Genomic DNA, 18,297 nt, shown 5'->3' on the forward strand with positions numbered 1-18,297 from the left:
GGGTCTTATACTGGGGCTTAGAGATGAACAGTCTGTATACTGGAAAGGCAGTGACTTGATATTTGAAGGAGAGGTTTTCATAAAATGGGGCACGTGAGATTATTTTTCAGCATCAACCCGAAAACATTCATATCATTTTGGCCTGATAAAATGTATTTTGTCTGGCTTGGTTTGCGGACAACACAAACTCAGTTTAGATGAAATTGGGATGTAGGTATGTGCTTGATGGCCAAATTTGAACGAGCACATATCAGTGTTTTTGCCATGAGATAACTTCCCAACAGGAATGAGGCAAACCTGTTGGGTACAGTCTGTGAACCCCAACCATGTAGTGACAGAAATGTTGAGTGGTTGACAGCATCCGATGCTGGGAGATGTTGACCAGGTCATTACAGAAGCAAACACTCCACCTAGTCCAGTGTCACATGATTCCGTTCAAATAAAAATCCCAAAACAAACCCTGGGGGCACCCAAGCCCCCAAATGAAAACATGGGTAGATGCCACCATTCAAGGCCTTGTTACTGCTGAGGTCAAAGTCCTGTGAGTGAGCTCAAATACTAGCATTACCTCACACATGCCCCATACACCAGGGTCCCTTGCAATCTCTCCACAACACAACCCCGCACCAAAAAGACAGTTGGGACCAACCCATACAAACCCAAGATAAGTGAGAAAAGAACTCTCAAACTCCAGGAGATGGGAGTCATTCTCTTGGTGAGAAAATCAAATTATTTCCCCCTGGCATTTGTGTTCAAGAGGACAGGTTTGAGAACATTGTAAATACACCAGGAGAATGGAGTTATTCTCCTGGGGTGAGAACTTATTGTGAGATAGCAGAAGGCCAGGGGAAGGGACTTATTTCCCCAGGCATTGTCTTTGGAAGAGAATATTAAGGGAACGCTACACATACACCCGGAGAAGAGAGTTGTTCTCCAGCAGAAAGAACTTTGTGGGACAATTTTAGTTTTAGTTGTAGAGTCGAAGTAGCTTGTAACACAGGACGGTGGATTTTTAATTTGGAAGGACATTCTGACAGTTCACTGTGATTAACTTGAGGAAGGAAACCCCTCTTAGAAGTAGGGCTAGTTCGGGTTTCTTTTTCATTAATAAAAGTCTATAACCACAAATATGCCACCCTTGTGTCAGCATCCATCTTCGACACCCTTACAGTACGTCCTTGATAGCCTAGTTTGAACAAGCACAAATCAGTGTTTTACCCATGAGATGTCTTTGATGCTGCTAACCTTTAGGTCGATCACCCACCACCCAAAAGAAAACATGGGTGGGTGACACCATTCAAGCCTGGTGAGTGGGCTCAAATACTAGCATTACCTCACACATGCCCGCCGTACCAGGGTCACTCGCAATGTCTCCATGACACAATCCACCAGAAAAATCAGTAGGGTTCAAATGCACAAACACAGATCACGTGTGCTCAAGGACACACCTGGGCGAAGGTTGATAGTTGAATGACATCCAAAAGCAAAGTGCCCCCCAGCACCAAATCTCTGAAAGCACACACCAGCCTTCCTGGTGTATACCCCCCACCCACTGCAACCCGCTGCTGCCACCTTGGCCCAATGCACTCTCTTGCACCCTCCAACCCACACCCCATGGCATGCCCAAAGGGGCGCTCTCTTACCTGGCTGTACTTGGACTGGTGAGGGGGTCTTATCAAGGCTGCAGAGGAAGTGCTGGAAGTAGCTCCTGGCTTTTGTGCTCCAATCCACCAATATTTGACTATGATAGGGTCAAGCCTCTTTCACTTCTGGGAGAGTTACAGGAAAAAGATTAGTGGCTTAGAAGCATGGGTGAAACATATGCACAAACACATGTCACATGCACAAGAATACATCTGGGCACAGGTGGATCGGGGAAGGGCATCCAAAAGCACAGTTCTCCCCCACCTCCAACCTTCTAAATGCACGCACCACCCTACCTAGCAAATGCTCCCCATCCACTTCAGACTTCTGCTGCCACCTTGGCCCACTGCACTCTCTTGCACCTACCACCTCACACTCCATGGCACAACCCAAGGGGTGCTCTCTTACCTGTATTTGGACTCCTGGTGCAGGGGTGTCTTCTCGAGGCCGCTGAGGAATTGCTAGAAGTGGCACCTGTCCTTGGTGCTCCAATTCTCCAACATTTGACTGTGATAGGGTGAAGTCTCTTTCACTGCAGCGAGAGGCAGGACAAAAAGTGAATGGTTTAGTGATATGGGTGAAACCCCTGAATCCACCCCCAGAGAACTGCCATGTGTTTTCAAGAAACCCCTGCACACTGCTGGGGTGGTGAAAGGATGGTTACACAGAGAGATAAGGTGCAGATGTTACACGGAGAAGGGGCAAGTGACAGAGGACGAAGGAGCAGAAGTTTAGGGGAGAAGGGGGAATGGGAACATAACATTGTAGGACTGGTGACACATGTGAGGGGAAGGCTGTTGACTTGGATTAAGAAGGCAGGTGACATGGGCAAAGGAACAAAGGAAGAAGTAGTTAGTCATTGGAGAGAAAGGACAAGTCGCATGGGCGAGAAGATGTAACACGGGGAAGAAGGGTGACTACACAAGGGAAAACGGAGGTGACAGGGGAGAAGGGCAAACTGACAGGGACAGAAAATGCTGCTAATGGGGGAATAGGGTGCTTGTGGCATGGGTGAGGGAGAGGCTTTTTACAAGCCCCCACACCCTGCTTGGTTATCCTCTGCACCCTCCTTATCGCAGCACACTGAAACAGCGGACCGCCAGTGCAGGGCGTGCTGTGGATGTCTTCAGCACTCGTCATGAGTTCCAGGGATGGTATAACCACCCCAGCATCCACGACGATTGGAGCTTGAAATAGGTGTGCCCACAGAAGCTGAAGACACCCGAAAGCGGCACATCAGCCTCTGTTCAGAGGGACACCTCTCCCGTTCGGCACCCTCCTTTAAAAGGAGAGTTCCGATCAGGAAAGGTGGCCGGCGGGGACAGCATCAGGGCATTTCAACTCTTTCTAATTTAAGTCACCTCGAGCATCAGATGGCCCCCAGCAACTGCCCCCATATTGCCCAGCAGCAGTCTAACAACACAGCAATATATTCCTTTATCCATTATTTTCAATCTGGGGCTTTCAGTGTGCACTTTGCAGTGCTCGTCTACAAGCTGTGTTTGCTGGAGCCTGCACAGCAGTCACTTCCATTGGAAAAAAAAGGAAGTTTTGTCACCACATTGCCTTTCAATACTGGCTCTGCATGTCAGCCACTTGCTTACAAACAAGGGTTCACAGATAGGTTGAAATGCCCTGGCCCCCTAGGACGGCGCCAGGGTCTTTCACTTTTTAAATGAATGAGACCTTGAGCCTCAGAAGGAGGCCCGACAACTGCCCCCATATTGCAAGTCAGCAGTCTAACAACACAGAAATATATTTCTTTATCCATTATTTAATTTCTGGGGCTTTCAGTGGGCACTTTGCAGTGCTCACCTACAAGTTGTGTTTGCTTGAGCCTGTCCGTCTGTCACTTCCATTGGGGAAAAAAGTGTTATCACTGCATTACCTGTCAACACTGTTTCCTACACGTGGGACAGTGCCAGAGCCTTTCACCCTTTTCAAATGAAAGAGGCCTTGAGCCTCTGATGGGGGTCCAGCAACTACCCCCTTATTCCCAGCCTGAAGCCCAGTCTTTCCATCACCCACCAACCCTATCCCCTATCTGTCTACCCCCACCCTCCAACCCTACTCGCTCTCTCACCAACCTCCACTCTCCCTACCCCCACCCAATCTACCCACACTCACCCAAATGTCCCCACTATCTCTACCCCAATCACCTACACTACCACCACCTCTCTCTACAACCTCACACCAATTCTACCCCACTATCTCTACTAAACTCCATTCCATCTACCACCACCATGCCACCCTAACCTGATTCTCTCCATCAAAACTCAATTGTCTGTACCCCAGTCACCAACCATATCCTCGCTCTCTCTACTCCCATCCTACCCCCACTATCTCCTTGCACCCTGGTGCCTATAAATGCAAAAGCTAAATAACATGTATAAACACCAAACATTGTCCACAGGGCCTTCTGGGGCCTGTGGCGTCCATGCCTTCAACTCTCTCTTCCTGAAACCTTCCTCCTCGAGCTCTTCGCTCATCCGCCTCCAACTCCCTCAGGGTCAGTCGATTCCCCATGCAATGAGTTGGTGGTAGATCTCTTTCTTTGGCTGGGGCTCCCCCTGGAACAGCCTCCCGGCCTCCCTGAAACTTGAGGAGAACCATCTCCAGTTCCGGAAACAACTCAAAACCTTCCTCTTTGCTTCTGCTTTCTCTCCTCCTCTCCCCTGCTGAACTCCTGGCTGAAAGTGAAACTGCACTGGTCACCTGGCTACCCTCTGATCTCAGGCCCAGTTCCCCTCCCTCTGAAGTTGCACACCTACACTGTCTCCATGGCAACCCCACACTTGAGGACTGTTTTTCTGCATCCCTATAGTCCCCTACCGGCACTTGACGCCTGATGTCTGCACTTACCCTTGCAGTTGCCACTAGCTGGCTGCACTTTTACTTTATGGCTTTTATTTACTCTATTTATTTTTACTTTCAATCCCATCTACTGAACTGCCACCCTCCCCCTTCCCCCTCTGCACTTTCCCCTTCCCCCTTCTCCTGCACTTGCGCAATCTCAATGTCACCTGACCTAGTAAGATCGTCGTGTCTGTCTTCCCTCTGTTCCCCCTCCCTTGCATTGTCGCGCCTTGAACACTTGTATATAGGTGCGTTATAAATGCCATATCATATCATGTTATATTGGCTTTGCCAATGCTCATTTCTACTTTGCATTCTGATGCTTGTATTACTGGGTTTATAATAGGGACCTCCTCGACCACAAGTATCAGAAGGCGAAGTTACAACTAGGATTAGAGTATTATCTCAGGAATGAAACAGTGCATGTTGTCAGATGCATTATGTTAGAATGGGAGATACACTCGAAAACTCAAGCAACACAGCAAGCTGTACACAGAATGACCCTGAGGCTGCCTTACTCATATTTCACAGTGTGGTCAACAATAAGCTCTTTGAGATGAAGGGGTTACATTACATTGTGGTCTTAAATTGTGGTCTTGGGCAAATAATATTGTGATTCTGGCTCCCTCACCTAAGAAACACAGAGCAGAAGTAAACAGGCGAAGTTGCGAAAGTGGCGAATGAGGGAACAATGTGGGCAGGGAGGCCCTCAACCATTGGACTGAATTACATTATCACCATGGCAAAAAGCAATCGTATAGTATGACCCATCTCCAGCAGACAGAGTCTTAAAGGAGAGGTAGAGCAGCGAGTGCTTTTCCGTGTTTTCCCTTTCACTCATGGTCCCATAATACATGTCCTCACATTTCAGGCACAAATGCCAGCACTGTTCCAAGTGCAGATGGGACCCAATCAATTCAAAGGACCAAATATAGGAGCAATGTCAATGTTGGAATATCCATCCAGTCTCTGCACCAAGATCTTGGGCACTCATTACCAATCCACTATCCAGGCCAACTCTGGAGTTGTGCCCCGGGTCCCCTGCTGGGCAACTCCGACGTCAACGGCCTGAGTGCCCACAGGCCATGGTTTGGGTCTGTGTGATCAGGGCCCATCAGGGTGACCGCCTGCAACTGTGTGTGCCCCCCCAGCACTCCATGGGCTGGCGCGTGTGCCCGTGAGCCAGCCCAGGTCCATTCAGATTTGCTTTCTTATTTGCACCCTAGCAGAGATGTATGATTGCAAGGAGGCTCACTTTTTTTTTAGATAAACAGATGACACGGACTGCGCAAACTCCATCGGTTTATGAAAAATAAACGATTACTGGTTGTCCGCACTGAAGCGATAGGGGGCTAAAGTGGGGGCTGACAGGCAGAGTTCTTTGAAATGTTTGCAGCGTCCAATTCACATTAAACGTGGCTGCATGTTTTGCGCACCAATATCAGAAAAAAAAGAAAAAAAACGTATGTGGGCAGAAAGGTGCACCACATCCCCGTGGGTGTGTGCCAGACACATGCATGGTAGAAAATCAGGCTCTAGTGCTGAGGGACGAAAACAAACCCTTCAGCAAAATTGAAATATTGTATGACTATGCTGTTTGTATGAAAAGCTAACTTCAGAAAGCGAATAAGAAGCAAACTTCAGGGCCATGCCGGATGACGGGAAGTTAGGCGGCTGGAAGACGTGAAAAAATGGGCCAGCAGCTGGGGTCGGAACTGTCTCTTTTCAAGCATAGGACGGATTTGTTTTGGTCATGGAGAGAAAAATGCTTACCTCAACGAGAAATCTTCAGCAAAAACAGTGGAAGGAGTTTGACAGCTGTGAAGCACAATTCAGGAGGAATACGCTGCATGGCCAGCACTGATAGGAATCACGAGGCAATATTAGCAGCAAACGAAACGGACCCTCCCCAAGTCAAAAAAGAAGATCATCCTGGAATCATTCTGGAGTCATCCGATGACTCCATTTTAGAGTCATCCATGGATAGTTCAGGAAGATCATCCGAAGTATTCCCACAGGCCAGAATATGTAATGAGATGATGACTCTAGAGTCATTACAGAAACTACTCCAGGATGAGTTCGGATTACTTCCAGTGATGATCTTGGATTACTCTAGGATGACTCCATGACAACTTCAGGATGACTTCAGATTACTCTAGGATAACTTCAGGATGACTTCATGACAACTTCAGGATGGGTAGGGATTACTCCAGGATGACTTTGGATTACTCTAGGATGACTCCATGACAACTTCATGACAACTTCAGGATGACTCAATGACAACTTCAGGATGAGTTGGGATTACTCCTGGATGATTTTGGATTACTCTAGAATGACTCCATGAAAACTCCAGGATGACTTCATGACAACTTCAGGATGGGTGGGGATTACTCCAGGATGGTTCCATGATAACTTTAGAATGGGTTTTGAATTGTGAATGATTATTGCAGACCACTCTGGGATGAGTTTAAATGATTTCAAGATGCTTCCAAAAGATTTAGGAAAAGGGGTTGGATTACCCCAGGATGTAACCCTTTTGAGTAAGATTGGTGGCATCACTTTAGAAGGACACTATTTAGACTTACGTATAGTGTACTGGAAAAACTCATTTTGCAGCCGTCACTTTCCCTCTTTGACTTCTATGCTATAGCACCCAAGTCATTAACTACGTTCGCTGATTTAGTGTACAAATCTACAAATCCCCCCCATGTCACGAACCAATCTGTAAACTCCCTCATTTCATTTCTCACCTCTAGCTAATATGTCCTCACACCCAGAAAACTCCCACAATTACAAAGCGCTGCATTAAAATACGCAATCTTCAAATAAACCCAAGCAATGGCTTCCTTTTGGTTTAATGCACCCGAAATATGTTAATTAGAAGTCCTTCCTGGTAGAAGCAATGCAATCCCACAAAAATCCTATAAAAATCCAAAAGCAATGCAAACTCAAGACAATCCTATAAAAATCCCAAAGCGATGTTAACTATAACCCTGAAAAGAAACCCTCCTGCAGGCATTACACTCATTGGGTCTTAGTCATCATTTGGGTAAAATGATATGACAGTCGAACAAGGCTAATGGGATATTATTATTTTTTTTAAAATTACTAACACCTGGTTTTTTTTTCAATTGCATTTATTAAAAGAGGCACAATGAGGTTCAACCTGAAAATGGGCACATATACACAAGCATGACTGTAGCAATCCCAGAACTGGGTACTTTACAATTAGTGCACATGCATGGATTACAAAAAAAATAATACCAGCCAGGGAGTCAAACCCGGATAAACCCAGTAAGCAAGATGTCAGGTACGGACCAAGCTCACAGAGCAATTGTGAAGCAGGTACCCAGACTCAGCACAGCTTTCAAGGAAGTTAGGTGGGGAGCCAGAACCAGCCAATGAGTCAAATTGAGACCCAGGGCAAGCCCAGGGAGCAAGGGCGAAGAAGGGACCCGGAACCAGTGCAGGGAGCCAGATGGGTACCCAGACACAGCCCAGCAAGGAAGGAAGTTTGTTAGGGACCCAGAACAAGCTAGTGTGTCAAATGGGGAACCAGAGCAAGCTGGGGAGCGAGGGATTCTGATGTGGACCTAGGGTGAGTCCAGGGATCAGGGGAGTCAGATGGTGACCCAGAACCAGCCCATGGAGCAAGGGAGGGGGGCACAAGCACAGACCAGGGAGCTGGGGGGCACGTCCCATCCCAGGGAGGAAAACGGAGGTGTGGACACAATCCAGAGATTAAACGAGAAGGTGATGCAGACCCATCCCAGGGATCAAGCAAGTGTTGGGGCGGCCCTTTATTAGCCTTGGGAGCAGAGGAGAGGAACGACGCAGACCCAGCCCAGGACGCAAAGGGGACGGGATACCGGCCCACGGAGCAAAAGAGTCAGAGAGGGGAGGGCACAAAACCATGCAAGGTAGCAAGGGGTGGCAGGGACCCAGCCGCAACGCAGGGAGCAAGAGGGTTGGGGGCCCCAGACAAGTACAGGCAGCAATGGAGTTCCCCTGAACCAGCGCAGGTAGCATTTTATAATACAATAACTAAATGTTTTAAAAAATAAGATGAATTTTGCACTCTGTAAATAGTGACTAGACTTGCGTAGAAAAAGACAAGTCAGGTGCCTTCTGCTTCAGACAGTAGATCCAATTGTGCTTGGCAGTGCTTTTCGGTATTCAACGGCAGAGTGTTCTGCAAAACCCATTTCTGTTGCTTTAATGGATACATTCTGAAAGGCAAAAAGGAATAATTCTGTAGAAATTGTTTGAAAAGAGCTGGAAAAGGACATTTTACCAACCGGTAGATCTTGAAAGGAGGTGTTTAACAAACATAACTTCGCTGAAGAAGTGCCTGGCACCGAGATGCCTGGATGAAAGGAAGCGCAGTAGACAATTAGCACTCTACAAGCGTCAAATAAATATATTTAACATGAGTGTTCTGAATGGCATTTATGTACCTTTTTTAGCTTCTTGTCGATGACAATCCAATATTAATCTTCCCTTTTCTGCCATTTGCTACGTTCAGGGTCCAGCTGTTTTTTCAGCAGGTAGCGGGCCAAGTTGCTCGTCTGCCTTTTTTTGCTGACATCACAATCTCCCTTGGTTCACCACGAAGCCTGTAACGAGAAGAATGTTCCTCTGTGTATATAAGAAAAGAAAAAGGATTAGATTTCTCAAACCTAAAAAAACGATATCAAGATCTGGAAATTGTTCAGATTTCAATATTTAATAAAGCCAAGTCCACAAGTATATGCTCTCTTTTTGGTGGTCCGTTTATCTTGTTTCCTTACTGCTTTTCTGCCTAACTGGTTATTTATTCACATAGTATCGTGCTTTGGTGAAACAGCTTTGTAAGCACAATACATACAATTATAGATCTGTAGGCTTAGGCATATAGTCGATCGCAAACTTTACAAGGTTATCGACCCCAAGATGTCTTCACAGGAATGCCAGGGGTAGAGGGGAGAGATGAGGCAGGAGAAGACTAAGATTTCACTGGCATATTGACTGAGAAAATAAAGCATTACTTTTAATAGGGGTGCCAACCAACTTGCTTTTTACTCAAGGGGTGCTTACTTCTGATGCTGTTGCCGGACCAGGAACAGGCACTCGGTGGTTCCAGTCGTCCTCTTTCTCCACTGAAGCGCCAGTTCCAGGAAGTATCCGATGGCCAGCTTTCGATGCAAGTCCATTGTATCCCAGTATACTGAAATAGTAGCACAAACATTAATATTACACATGACTAGTGACCAAATTCCTTTCTACCCCCAACTGCTCCAACCCCCCCTTCTCCCCGAACTGCCCCATCCCTCTTCTTCCCCAACTACATCTCCTTCTGCCCCTACCAACTCTATAACCCCACTGTATTTTCAGTGATTTAAGACATGCAAGAAGTCGTGTAATAAACAACGATAGACATGCAGCTTCTATGTCAAAAACTTACAGCTCGTTGTCGTTCGTGAGGTTGAAAATCTTGGATTAGTGATTTAAGGCACTTTATTATTAAATGTTGCCTTGTGCATAGGAGTGGCTCTGCCATTTTGGTTGACACATGACTGTGAGAAATAAATCATAGACCATTTTTACTGTATGCCCTCTAATGTGCTTTAGTAATTGCATTCATGTGCCTTGTATAGTATCCTGTCGATGACAATCCAGTGTTAACCTCCCCTTTGCTGCCAGCTACCTTTTCCCACCCTTTTGACATTTGTCTAGACGCCCTATGGCTTCATAGGAATGTTGGGGAGGAGGAGCGGTTTATCGGGCCAGTAGAGTGGATGCAGGGGATTGTGTAGCACATGTTCATTTTCCCAGGAAAGGGGTGATTGAGATTGGGCATTAGTTTCCCAGAATTAATATTGATATTTTATTTATATCGCACTCGTACACAAAGTGTGTCAGAGTGCATAATGGCAAGGGAGGGGTGGAACAAAAACAACAATCTTACTAGGCCCAGTGACATTGAGAACGCGCAAGTGCATGGGAGAGGGGAAGGGGAAAAGTGCATGGAGGGGGCAGGGGGTGGGACACGCCGAGCACAGTAGAAAAAGATAAATAGAAAATAAATAAATAATAAAGGCAACAAACAGTGGTAGTGCAGCCAGCAAGTGCTGGGTTAAGGCAGCAGGCAGGGTATGTCTGATAAGTGCATGAAGAAAAAGGGAGAGGGGGCAACTATATGGGTACAGATACAGACCGCAGTGTAAGTGGTGGCCCGGAGGCAGTGCGGGTGGGTGGCAGGGTGGGCAGGACTTGTCTAGAGACCTCATCATCAGGTGTGACGGGGGAGAGGGAGGAGACAAGAGGGGGCCCAAGAGATCAATTACGAAACAATGTGCGCACCAGCAAGATCAATCTCTAGTATTGCATATGAGAAAACAGTCAGGAAATGGATTTCTACATACATCACATATGCACCAAAGTCACTTCCCACCTAAGTTACCTTGGAACTTAGGAGAGATCACGTCCAAAGAAAAAACAGTTTCACGAACACTCTAAAAGTTGTTGGAATGAAAATATGTTATAGTAGAAATACTGCCATATGTTTGGCTACAGGCTGAATAAAAAAGTACTCAAAAAGCCAAATCTGGAATATACTATTAATTTTTGCACAGCTATCCTTTAAATTTTGCGGACCAAAAACCTCCTATCTACTGTTGGTGACTGCCACACACTTTGTATATATGCACTCTATTCAGAGCCTCACTCTCTCCCCACGTTACATCTACACTGGATTCTCTCCCCTTCTCTCTCTGGTGCCCGCGCATGCATCCCCTCTTGTCATGTCACTCACGATTTCTCACTCTACTCACATGATATGATAGTTTCTTTATAGCGCACCTATACAGTGTTTCAAATCGCTTCGAGGCAAGGGAGAATACAATGACATTCTTACAGGTCATGAACAGTAAGGATGTACTCAGCCTGACAACATTTCAGATAGTGCAAGAGCTACGGCATAGATAAGGAAGGGAGGGGCAGAGTGGGAAGGAAATGGAAACAGTGGGCTAGTCAATGTCTAGTGTACATCATTGCAGTGGGCAGCACAGTGGGCTAGTCAAGCATAGGCTAGTCTAGTGTACATCAATGCAGTGGCCAGCACAGTGGGTTAATCAAGCATAGGCATAGTCTAGTGTACATCAATGCAGTGGCCAGCACAGTGGGCTAGTCAAGCATAGGCTAGTCTAGTGTACATCAATGCAGTGGCCAGCACAGTGGGCTAGTCAAACATAGGCTAGTCTAGTGTACATCAATGCAGTGGCCAGCACAGTGGGCTAGTCAAGCATAGGCATAGTCTAGTGTACATCAATGCAGTGGCCAGCACAGTGGGCTAGTCAAGCATAGTCTAGTCTAGTGTACATCAATGCAGTGGCCAGCACAGTGGGCTAGTCAAGCATAGGCTAGTCTAGTGTACACATCAATGCAGTGGCCAGCACAGTGGGCTAGTCAAACATAGGAATGCTTATCTTATAGAGTAAATTAGTTGCTCTGCCAGTAAGATAAGAAGCGTGGGTGGGTAGGCTAACACAGTTTGGCTGGTAGGGCAGAAACATATAGTTTGGCAGGTACAATGGCTATATTATATGTGAGAGAAGGAGTGACGTTGAATTTAGGGTGCTGGCAGCAAACCTATATCAAGTGGGTGTACAGGCTGGGGTGGCAGTAACAAACCATAACATAGGCGGGTGAAACGCCACTGGCTATTGTTGGTATGTATCCAGAACGTGATGCGGGGCAAGACTGGATTCCAGCGTTATTCTGTAGTTCAACCGGACATAGCCGCTTGGCCAGAAATGGTGCTGCGTGTCCATTGACACGTGTAGGTGTCATAGCCAGAGAGAATATGACAGATTGCGGGTAGTGGCAAGAGGAGCCTTAGCACAAGCAGGACAGAGGGGCCGCAAAGGGTAGTGTGGGGACAACATAAGTAGAAAATTAGAGCAGCAATCGCATGTGTAACACACAGGAAGGGTGGCAGAGCCCAAAAATAAAAAAACAATGAATACAGGTAGGGCAGCAAAGAACTGCTTGTTCGGTATGTGTGTGCAGAAGAGCCTGCATACACACACAAGCAGGGAGAGACACTATCAACACAGCACGGCAGGGCCAGAACAAGCTGCATGTCCCCTTGTCTGTGCAGCTCTGTTTGTCAAATAAAAAACTGTAAACTCCAAAAAGTTTTCGATTAACTCATGGATCATTGCTGGATGGTTTATGATGGGTGAATCGCCCAACACACATGGCTTTAATTCCATGTAAGCCAACAAAAGTGCATTTCGCCCTTTGCTATTCACTGCAAATTGTGGGCGCTATAGCCTTTTTTCTTAAGCCATATGTTTATGGTTGTATGGATAATTGCTGCTCACATCCAACTTTGGCTGCATTATATGGACAAGCGAAAAACGGTACCATCTTTGTTTGAGAATGCCCATAGATCAACCAATTTTAAACAAAATTATGCTCTCAACCATTTCTTCGACTTAGTTGAAAAAGATTGCCTGCAGTGAGGAATTGCGTCCCTGCTGCTTTTATCATGGCCTTATGCTGGTTATCACTTAAGGGCTAAGGGGATTTTAGTTAAAATGTACAGTGTTTAGCCTTTCAGAGGCTAGTGCCCTCGTTTGTTGTCCCACGTATGCTCACTCTTTTTTATTATGGTACTTGAAAATGGGTATAAATCGAAAGACTGAGCAATGCTGCCGGGTTACAAATCTGATCGAATGCAGGACTTGGTTTTCTGAAAGTTGTGACCTGCCAATTTCTTTTACACATTATTTTGTTTTGGTTGCTAATAGTTATTGGAACTTCCAGGTACAGGCTGCTTGGCCTAGCTGCACAGGGTAACGGAGGGGCTGGGGGGGGGACTAGCTGCACAGGGTAATGGAGGGGCTGGGGGGGGGACTAGCTGCACAGGGTAACGGAGGGGCTGGGGGGGACTAGCTGCACAGGGTAATGGAGGGGCTGGGGGGGGGGGACTAGCTGCACAGGGTAATGGAGGGGATTGGGGGGGGGCTAGCTGCACAGGGTAATGGAGGGGCTAGCAGAATAACATGTATTTGGCCCCTACAGCTTTAGTAAAGCTCGCACGCCCATCTTGTTGGTAGAAGATAATAAGCGCAGCATACATAAGGCACACCTCTAGTTAACCCTTTCAGTGCAGGCGTGCGCGTTTCCTTAGGTAGGTTTGGACGCATACATGTGGCATCCTCTGAAACAGCCGAGATGCCTCGTTTCAGACGACCCAAAGGTCAGGGCCGTCCAGAGAGCGGGGCCGCAGGTAAATGACCTGCGTCACAGCAACGCTTGCTCTCCACAAGTGCACATTGTGCGTGCGCAGGGGAGAGGGAGAAATCAAAAGAAATGGCACAGCTAATGAGGAATATTACATGAATTATGTTCAAGGAGATAACATTTTTCCGCATACAACACTGTGATCGGGTTGCCTTATTCGCGCTCAAGTGCTGCTCGTAATTCATGGTGCCTAAACCACAACAAAGGCCTGCCTCGTAATCAAGATCGCGTGTTAATGTGTCCTGCGAGACACGGAGAGAAAGCCTGCGTCTGAAGTGAAGAAGCCTGAAGCGCTTGATGCATGCATCGTCTCCAGCTTACCTTATTCTGCTGTTTCTTTCTCCATTCTCCGACCCACGCTGGATTCTCATCGGCCATTGCTGCTGGTTCCAACTGTTTCCACTCCAGGCCGGGAGGAAAAAACAAGCTGCACCTCCTTCAGAAAATAGCCCTAAACAAGCTGACTCCCATCCAAATAAGCAGAAAAAACAAGCACACACCATAAACGCAGTGGATAGGTCTCAAAAGTAACAAACAGCACAATAGCATAAACATAGAAAAAACACACACATGCTCTGTTAAAAGAAATTTTTAATAAATATTTTTTATTGTATGTGTCTGACAATTAGTATTTTCACATCATTCACTTTTGGTCTTTCTCTGGTCCTTGGTCCAACTTGCCCTTGATTAGTATACTCTGTTAACGGTCAGTGGGGCCCCTAGCAACTGCCCCCATGTTGCTAGTTAGCAATCTTATAACACAGAAATATATTCCTTTCTATATTACTTTCATTCTGGGGGTTGGAATGTGTGCTTTTCAGCGCTTGCCTTACAAGCTGCGTTTGCTGAAGTCCTTCTGTCCGTCACTTTCCTTGGGTTATACAGAAGTGATCTTATTACCTTGTTACCCTTCAACACAGGTTTCTATACACTAATTGCTGGACTCATTAAAGGTTTATTTCAGGCACACTTCAGGGGGTCAGTCACTGATGTAGTCTGTTCTTAAATACCTCAACTCAGCCTTTCATCCGTCTGAGGGTGATAAATGAGCACCAACACAGGTTGGGTGATATTGTATGTATTCTATATAAAGCGCTTAAGCGTAAGGGCTATATAATAAAACATAATGATCATTTGGTCATGGACGTCTGCTTGCATTCACAGTAATTTGGTAATGTGGGCCTATACACACACTGATCTTAATGGTACATATGGAGATCCATTCTTGAATTAAATGTATATCACATTATAGTGATTTCGTAACCATATTTTTTGTACTGTACTTAGGAACAATGCTATGTGATACCACTTCCTGTTTTGCCAAGGGGTGAAAGGTCGTGTTCCATCACTTCCCGCGATATCACTTCGCGCGGGGTCAAATGACATCACTTCATGTGATGTCATCAGCGGTCAAGGGTCATATGATGTCACTTCTGCTACCCCTGGCATTTTGGTGAAATGACGTCCCTGGCGCCTATGTACCAGAAAGTATTTCAAAGTGCTCAAGGAGGGTGGCAACATGGAAAAAATAAAAGTCGCTCAGAGCCCTTGAAATTCTGAGATGATAATAGTCTGCACAGGCAGAGTTAGTGCGTAATATACATTTAACAGTTGAGACACTGCAAATAGGCCTGACAGCGATTCTGCAGTTTTACCAGTGCAATGAACGGGAGAAGACAAGGGAGAACAGATGGAGGATCTTCAGGCACGTTGCATTCAAATTGTGCAAGTGCAATGGGAAAATCGGCGCCTATTAACCAATGGCTGTATTTATTTCTCTCCATTATAATGTATGCACCCCACAGGTGCCTCAGACTGTTTTCCACTTTAAGAAAAGGGTACCCCAACCATCATGTTTAATTAGGCCCCCATACCTCTTCAGCCAGGCCTGATAAGACTGCCCTACATTGTGCATCCAGTTTGGACATGTTTTCTCAATGTGATATGGCATTTTTAAAGGTAAAGCCAAAAGGAGTGTTTTATTAAGTGGGGATACTAGAGCTGGGAGATCCCGGCAGAGCTCAGACCAGCCCGAGCCTCGCCTAGGACTCTGGCCTATCCCCCCCATCGTGGCCCATTGCCTGCCAGAAGCAGGGGCCAGCCATGAGCCCCACCGGGTACTCGCCCACACCTTCAATTTAAAAGGAAAAAAAGACGCTCTTGTCTGCCTGTATTCCGGCCACCTGACTGCCAGCATCATGAGGGTATAGTGAAGGCACGATTTAGAGCAGAGTCACGGCATTGAGAAACAAGTGAGACACAACATAAGAAAAAGAGACCCTTCATGCAGCGTGTTGAAACGCGTCTGGTCAGCATTCTTCCAAATGCTAAAGTGAATAGCTTTCACTGTTAGGCATTTATAAAGTAAGGTCCGTCTTTGATCTTCTCCTGTTCTCGATATTCTGTTATGTATTTGCTACCTTGCTTCACCTGTCCTACAAGTTTATGCTTTGCACGTGTGCTTAGCAAGCCTATTCAGGCAAAATACTTTTTACAAGACAAGCCCACGCAGTGGTGCAACACCATTGTACTGACCGGGCTTCAGCCCCCCCCACGTCCCTCCCACTAGATTTTGGACTATGTTGACTCAACATGGCTGACCTACACAGACGTTGCCGGACAGAACAGGATACAGATGTTAAATGATGCCTTCCAGTTCCCCTCCATATCTTCCATTCAAACGGTTGACCCCTTTTGGTCATTTGTCGGGGCGGGGGGTTGCTTTATGTAGAGTAAGATCACAAACAGCCCTGCGGCATCGTGGCGCTGTTACAGAATGCTTACTTGGTTACAAAAGTGCTTAGCGTAAAGTACAGTTAGGTACAATCAATCAGGTAGGAGCAACACATTACAAGCCACACCTCATGTTACAGGGGGCTTAATGCAATAGATGCAGGTAGAATTGGTAGGAGCAGCACAATACAGTCATTCAGGTAGGAGTAACACATTACAAGCCATGCCTCATGTTACGGGGGCTTAATGCAATAGATGTAGGTAGAATTGGTGGGAGCAGCACATTATAGTCAATCAGGTAGGAGCAACACATTACAAGCCCCGCCTCATGTTACGGGGGGCTTAACGTAATAGATGCAAGTTCAAAACGGTGGTAACATACAATAGAGAGCCATGCCTCGAGTTACACTGGGCTAGTTAAGAAATGGAGGAAAAAACTGGCAGGAGCAACACATACATTACAAGCCACGCGCCACACCTCACGTTACGGGGGGCTTACGCAAATAAGATGGAGGTTAAGTCCGGATAGGCGCGAGGATGAAAGAGCTCAAGTGCAAAGCTTAGGTGCCTTCGTTCCGCAAGATGCTGGCGGTGTGCAGGTCAGAAGCAAAGTAAAGGGGACGTAGGTGAGGGACAGAGTGACGTGAGGAAGGAACTTAAGTGTTTCTCACAGAGGCGGGAGAGGGGTATACAACTGCCATTACTCTTACCTTAGGGCGAACCAGTGTTGACAGGGAAAGGCAGGGCCCTTGCACACAGTCCTTTCAAATAGGCCAGGCTTCGCCACCCTGCTCCTTCTGGACTGCGGATTTGATGAATATTGCAGACAATCAGCAGGTTGCATGGTGTGGAGACCTCCAAGAGGCCAGGCAAGGGTACGAAGCTGGTGGCCATCTTCAACACGTCTATGAGGCCATTCTGAACCATATGGATGTTGGCTGGCTCAGGCTCTGTGCCCTGATGGAAGGTGGGCACCGTCTTCTGCTCCAGGAAGAGGCAAGGAAAAGGACAGATATACAGCCGGGGGTGGTATACAGAGGGGCACAGAGGAGGGGTACAGCTGTATTGGGTGGCATGCAGGAGACAGGTGGCCACCGTCCAGCGAGTCAGGTGGCGCGATGGGAGATATGGCCGAGGTGTTAGCCATTCCTTCTACCTCTTGCTGCAAATTGGCATACCCTGAACGCTTGCGACTAGGCATTATTTACTGTAGAAATGTGTTAAGTGCAGTTGGACTTGTAATTTGCACCAATAAAATGCAAAATAAATAAAACCTAAACTCTGCGAAATGTTTAACCAGATTAAAATGCTAAATAACTGCAACCAACGTTGAAACTAGTTTGACATTATTTTTCCAACATTTAAATGCAGTAAAAATGTGGGCCTATGTTACTGGATTGTTTTTACAGAGATACAATGTATCCTTGCTTGTAAAAGAATCCAAAATAAATGCAATAAAAATGTGTTGTGTTGCTGGATTGGTTTTATTGAGAAACAAATTGAAAAAAATCCCAAAATAATCCTCCACTTTAAGACCAAACAATCCTTGCTTGTCAGAAAATCCAAAATAAATCCAGTCAAAATGTATGACTGCCAATTAGTGTTAGTGGATTGTTTTTACTGAGAAACAAGTCAGTAGAAATCCAAAATAAATCCTGTAAAAATGTGTGCCTGCCAATTAGTGTTAGTGGATTGTTTTTACTGAGAACCAATTCAGTAAAAATCCCAAAAAAATCCTGTAAAAATGCGTGCCTGCCAATTAGTGTTAGTGGA

At 46.3% G+C, this 18,297-nt stretch overlaps 1 long non-coding RNA gene across 1 annotated transcript in view; it reads right to left on the reverse strand.

Annotated features, from left to right (window-relative positions):
- The window catches only part of LOC138472210 (uncharacterized), a 362,895-nt gene extending 359,216 nt beyond the window's left edge, over window positions 1-3,679 (reverse strand). Inside the window, exons 1-2 of the long non-coding RNA XR_011268573.1 lie at window positions 2,053-3,679; window positions 1,644-1,769 (exon numbers count right to left, since the gene is read on the reverse strand). This is a non-coding gene — a long non-coding RNA (uncharacterized lncRNA). The remainder of the gene's footprint in view (window positions 1-1,643; window positions 1,770-2,052) is intronic.
- Between the last annotated feature and the right edge of the window lie 14,618 nt (window positions 3,680-18,297).

The sequence above is a fragment of the Ambystoma mexicanum genome, chromosome 8 (assembly GCF_040938575.1).
Source record: "Ambystoma mexicanum isolate Mex_15411 chromosome 8, UKY_AmexF1_1, whole genome shotgun sequence".
NCBI classification, from domain to species: domain Eukaryota; kingdom Metazoa; phylum Chordata; class Amphibia; order Caudata; family Ambystomatidae; genus Ambystoma; species Ambystoma mexicanum.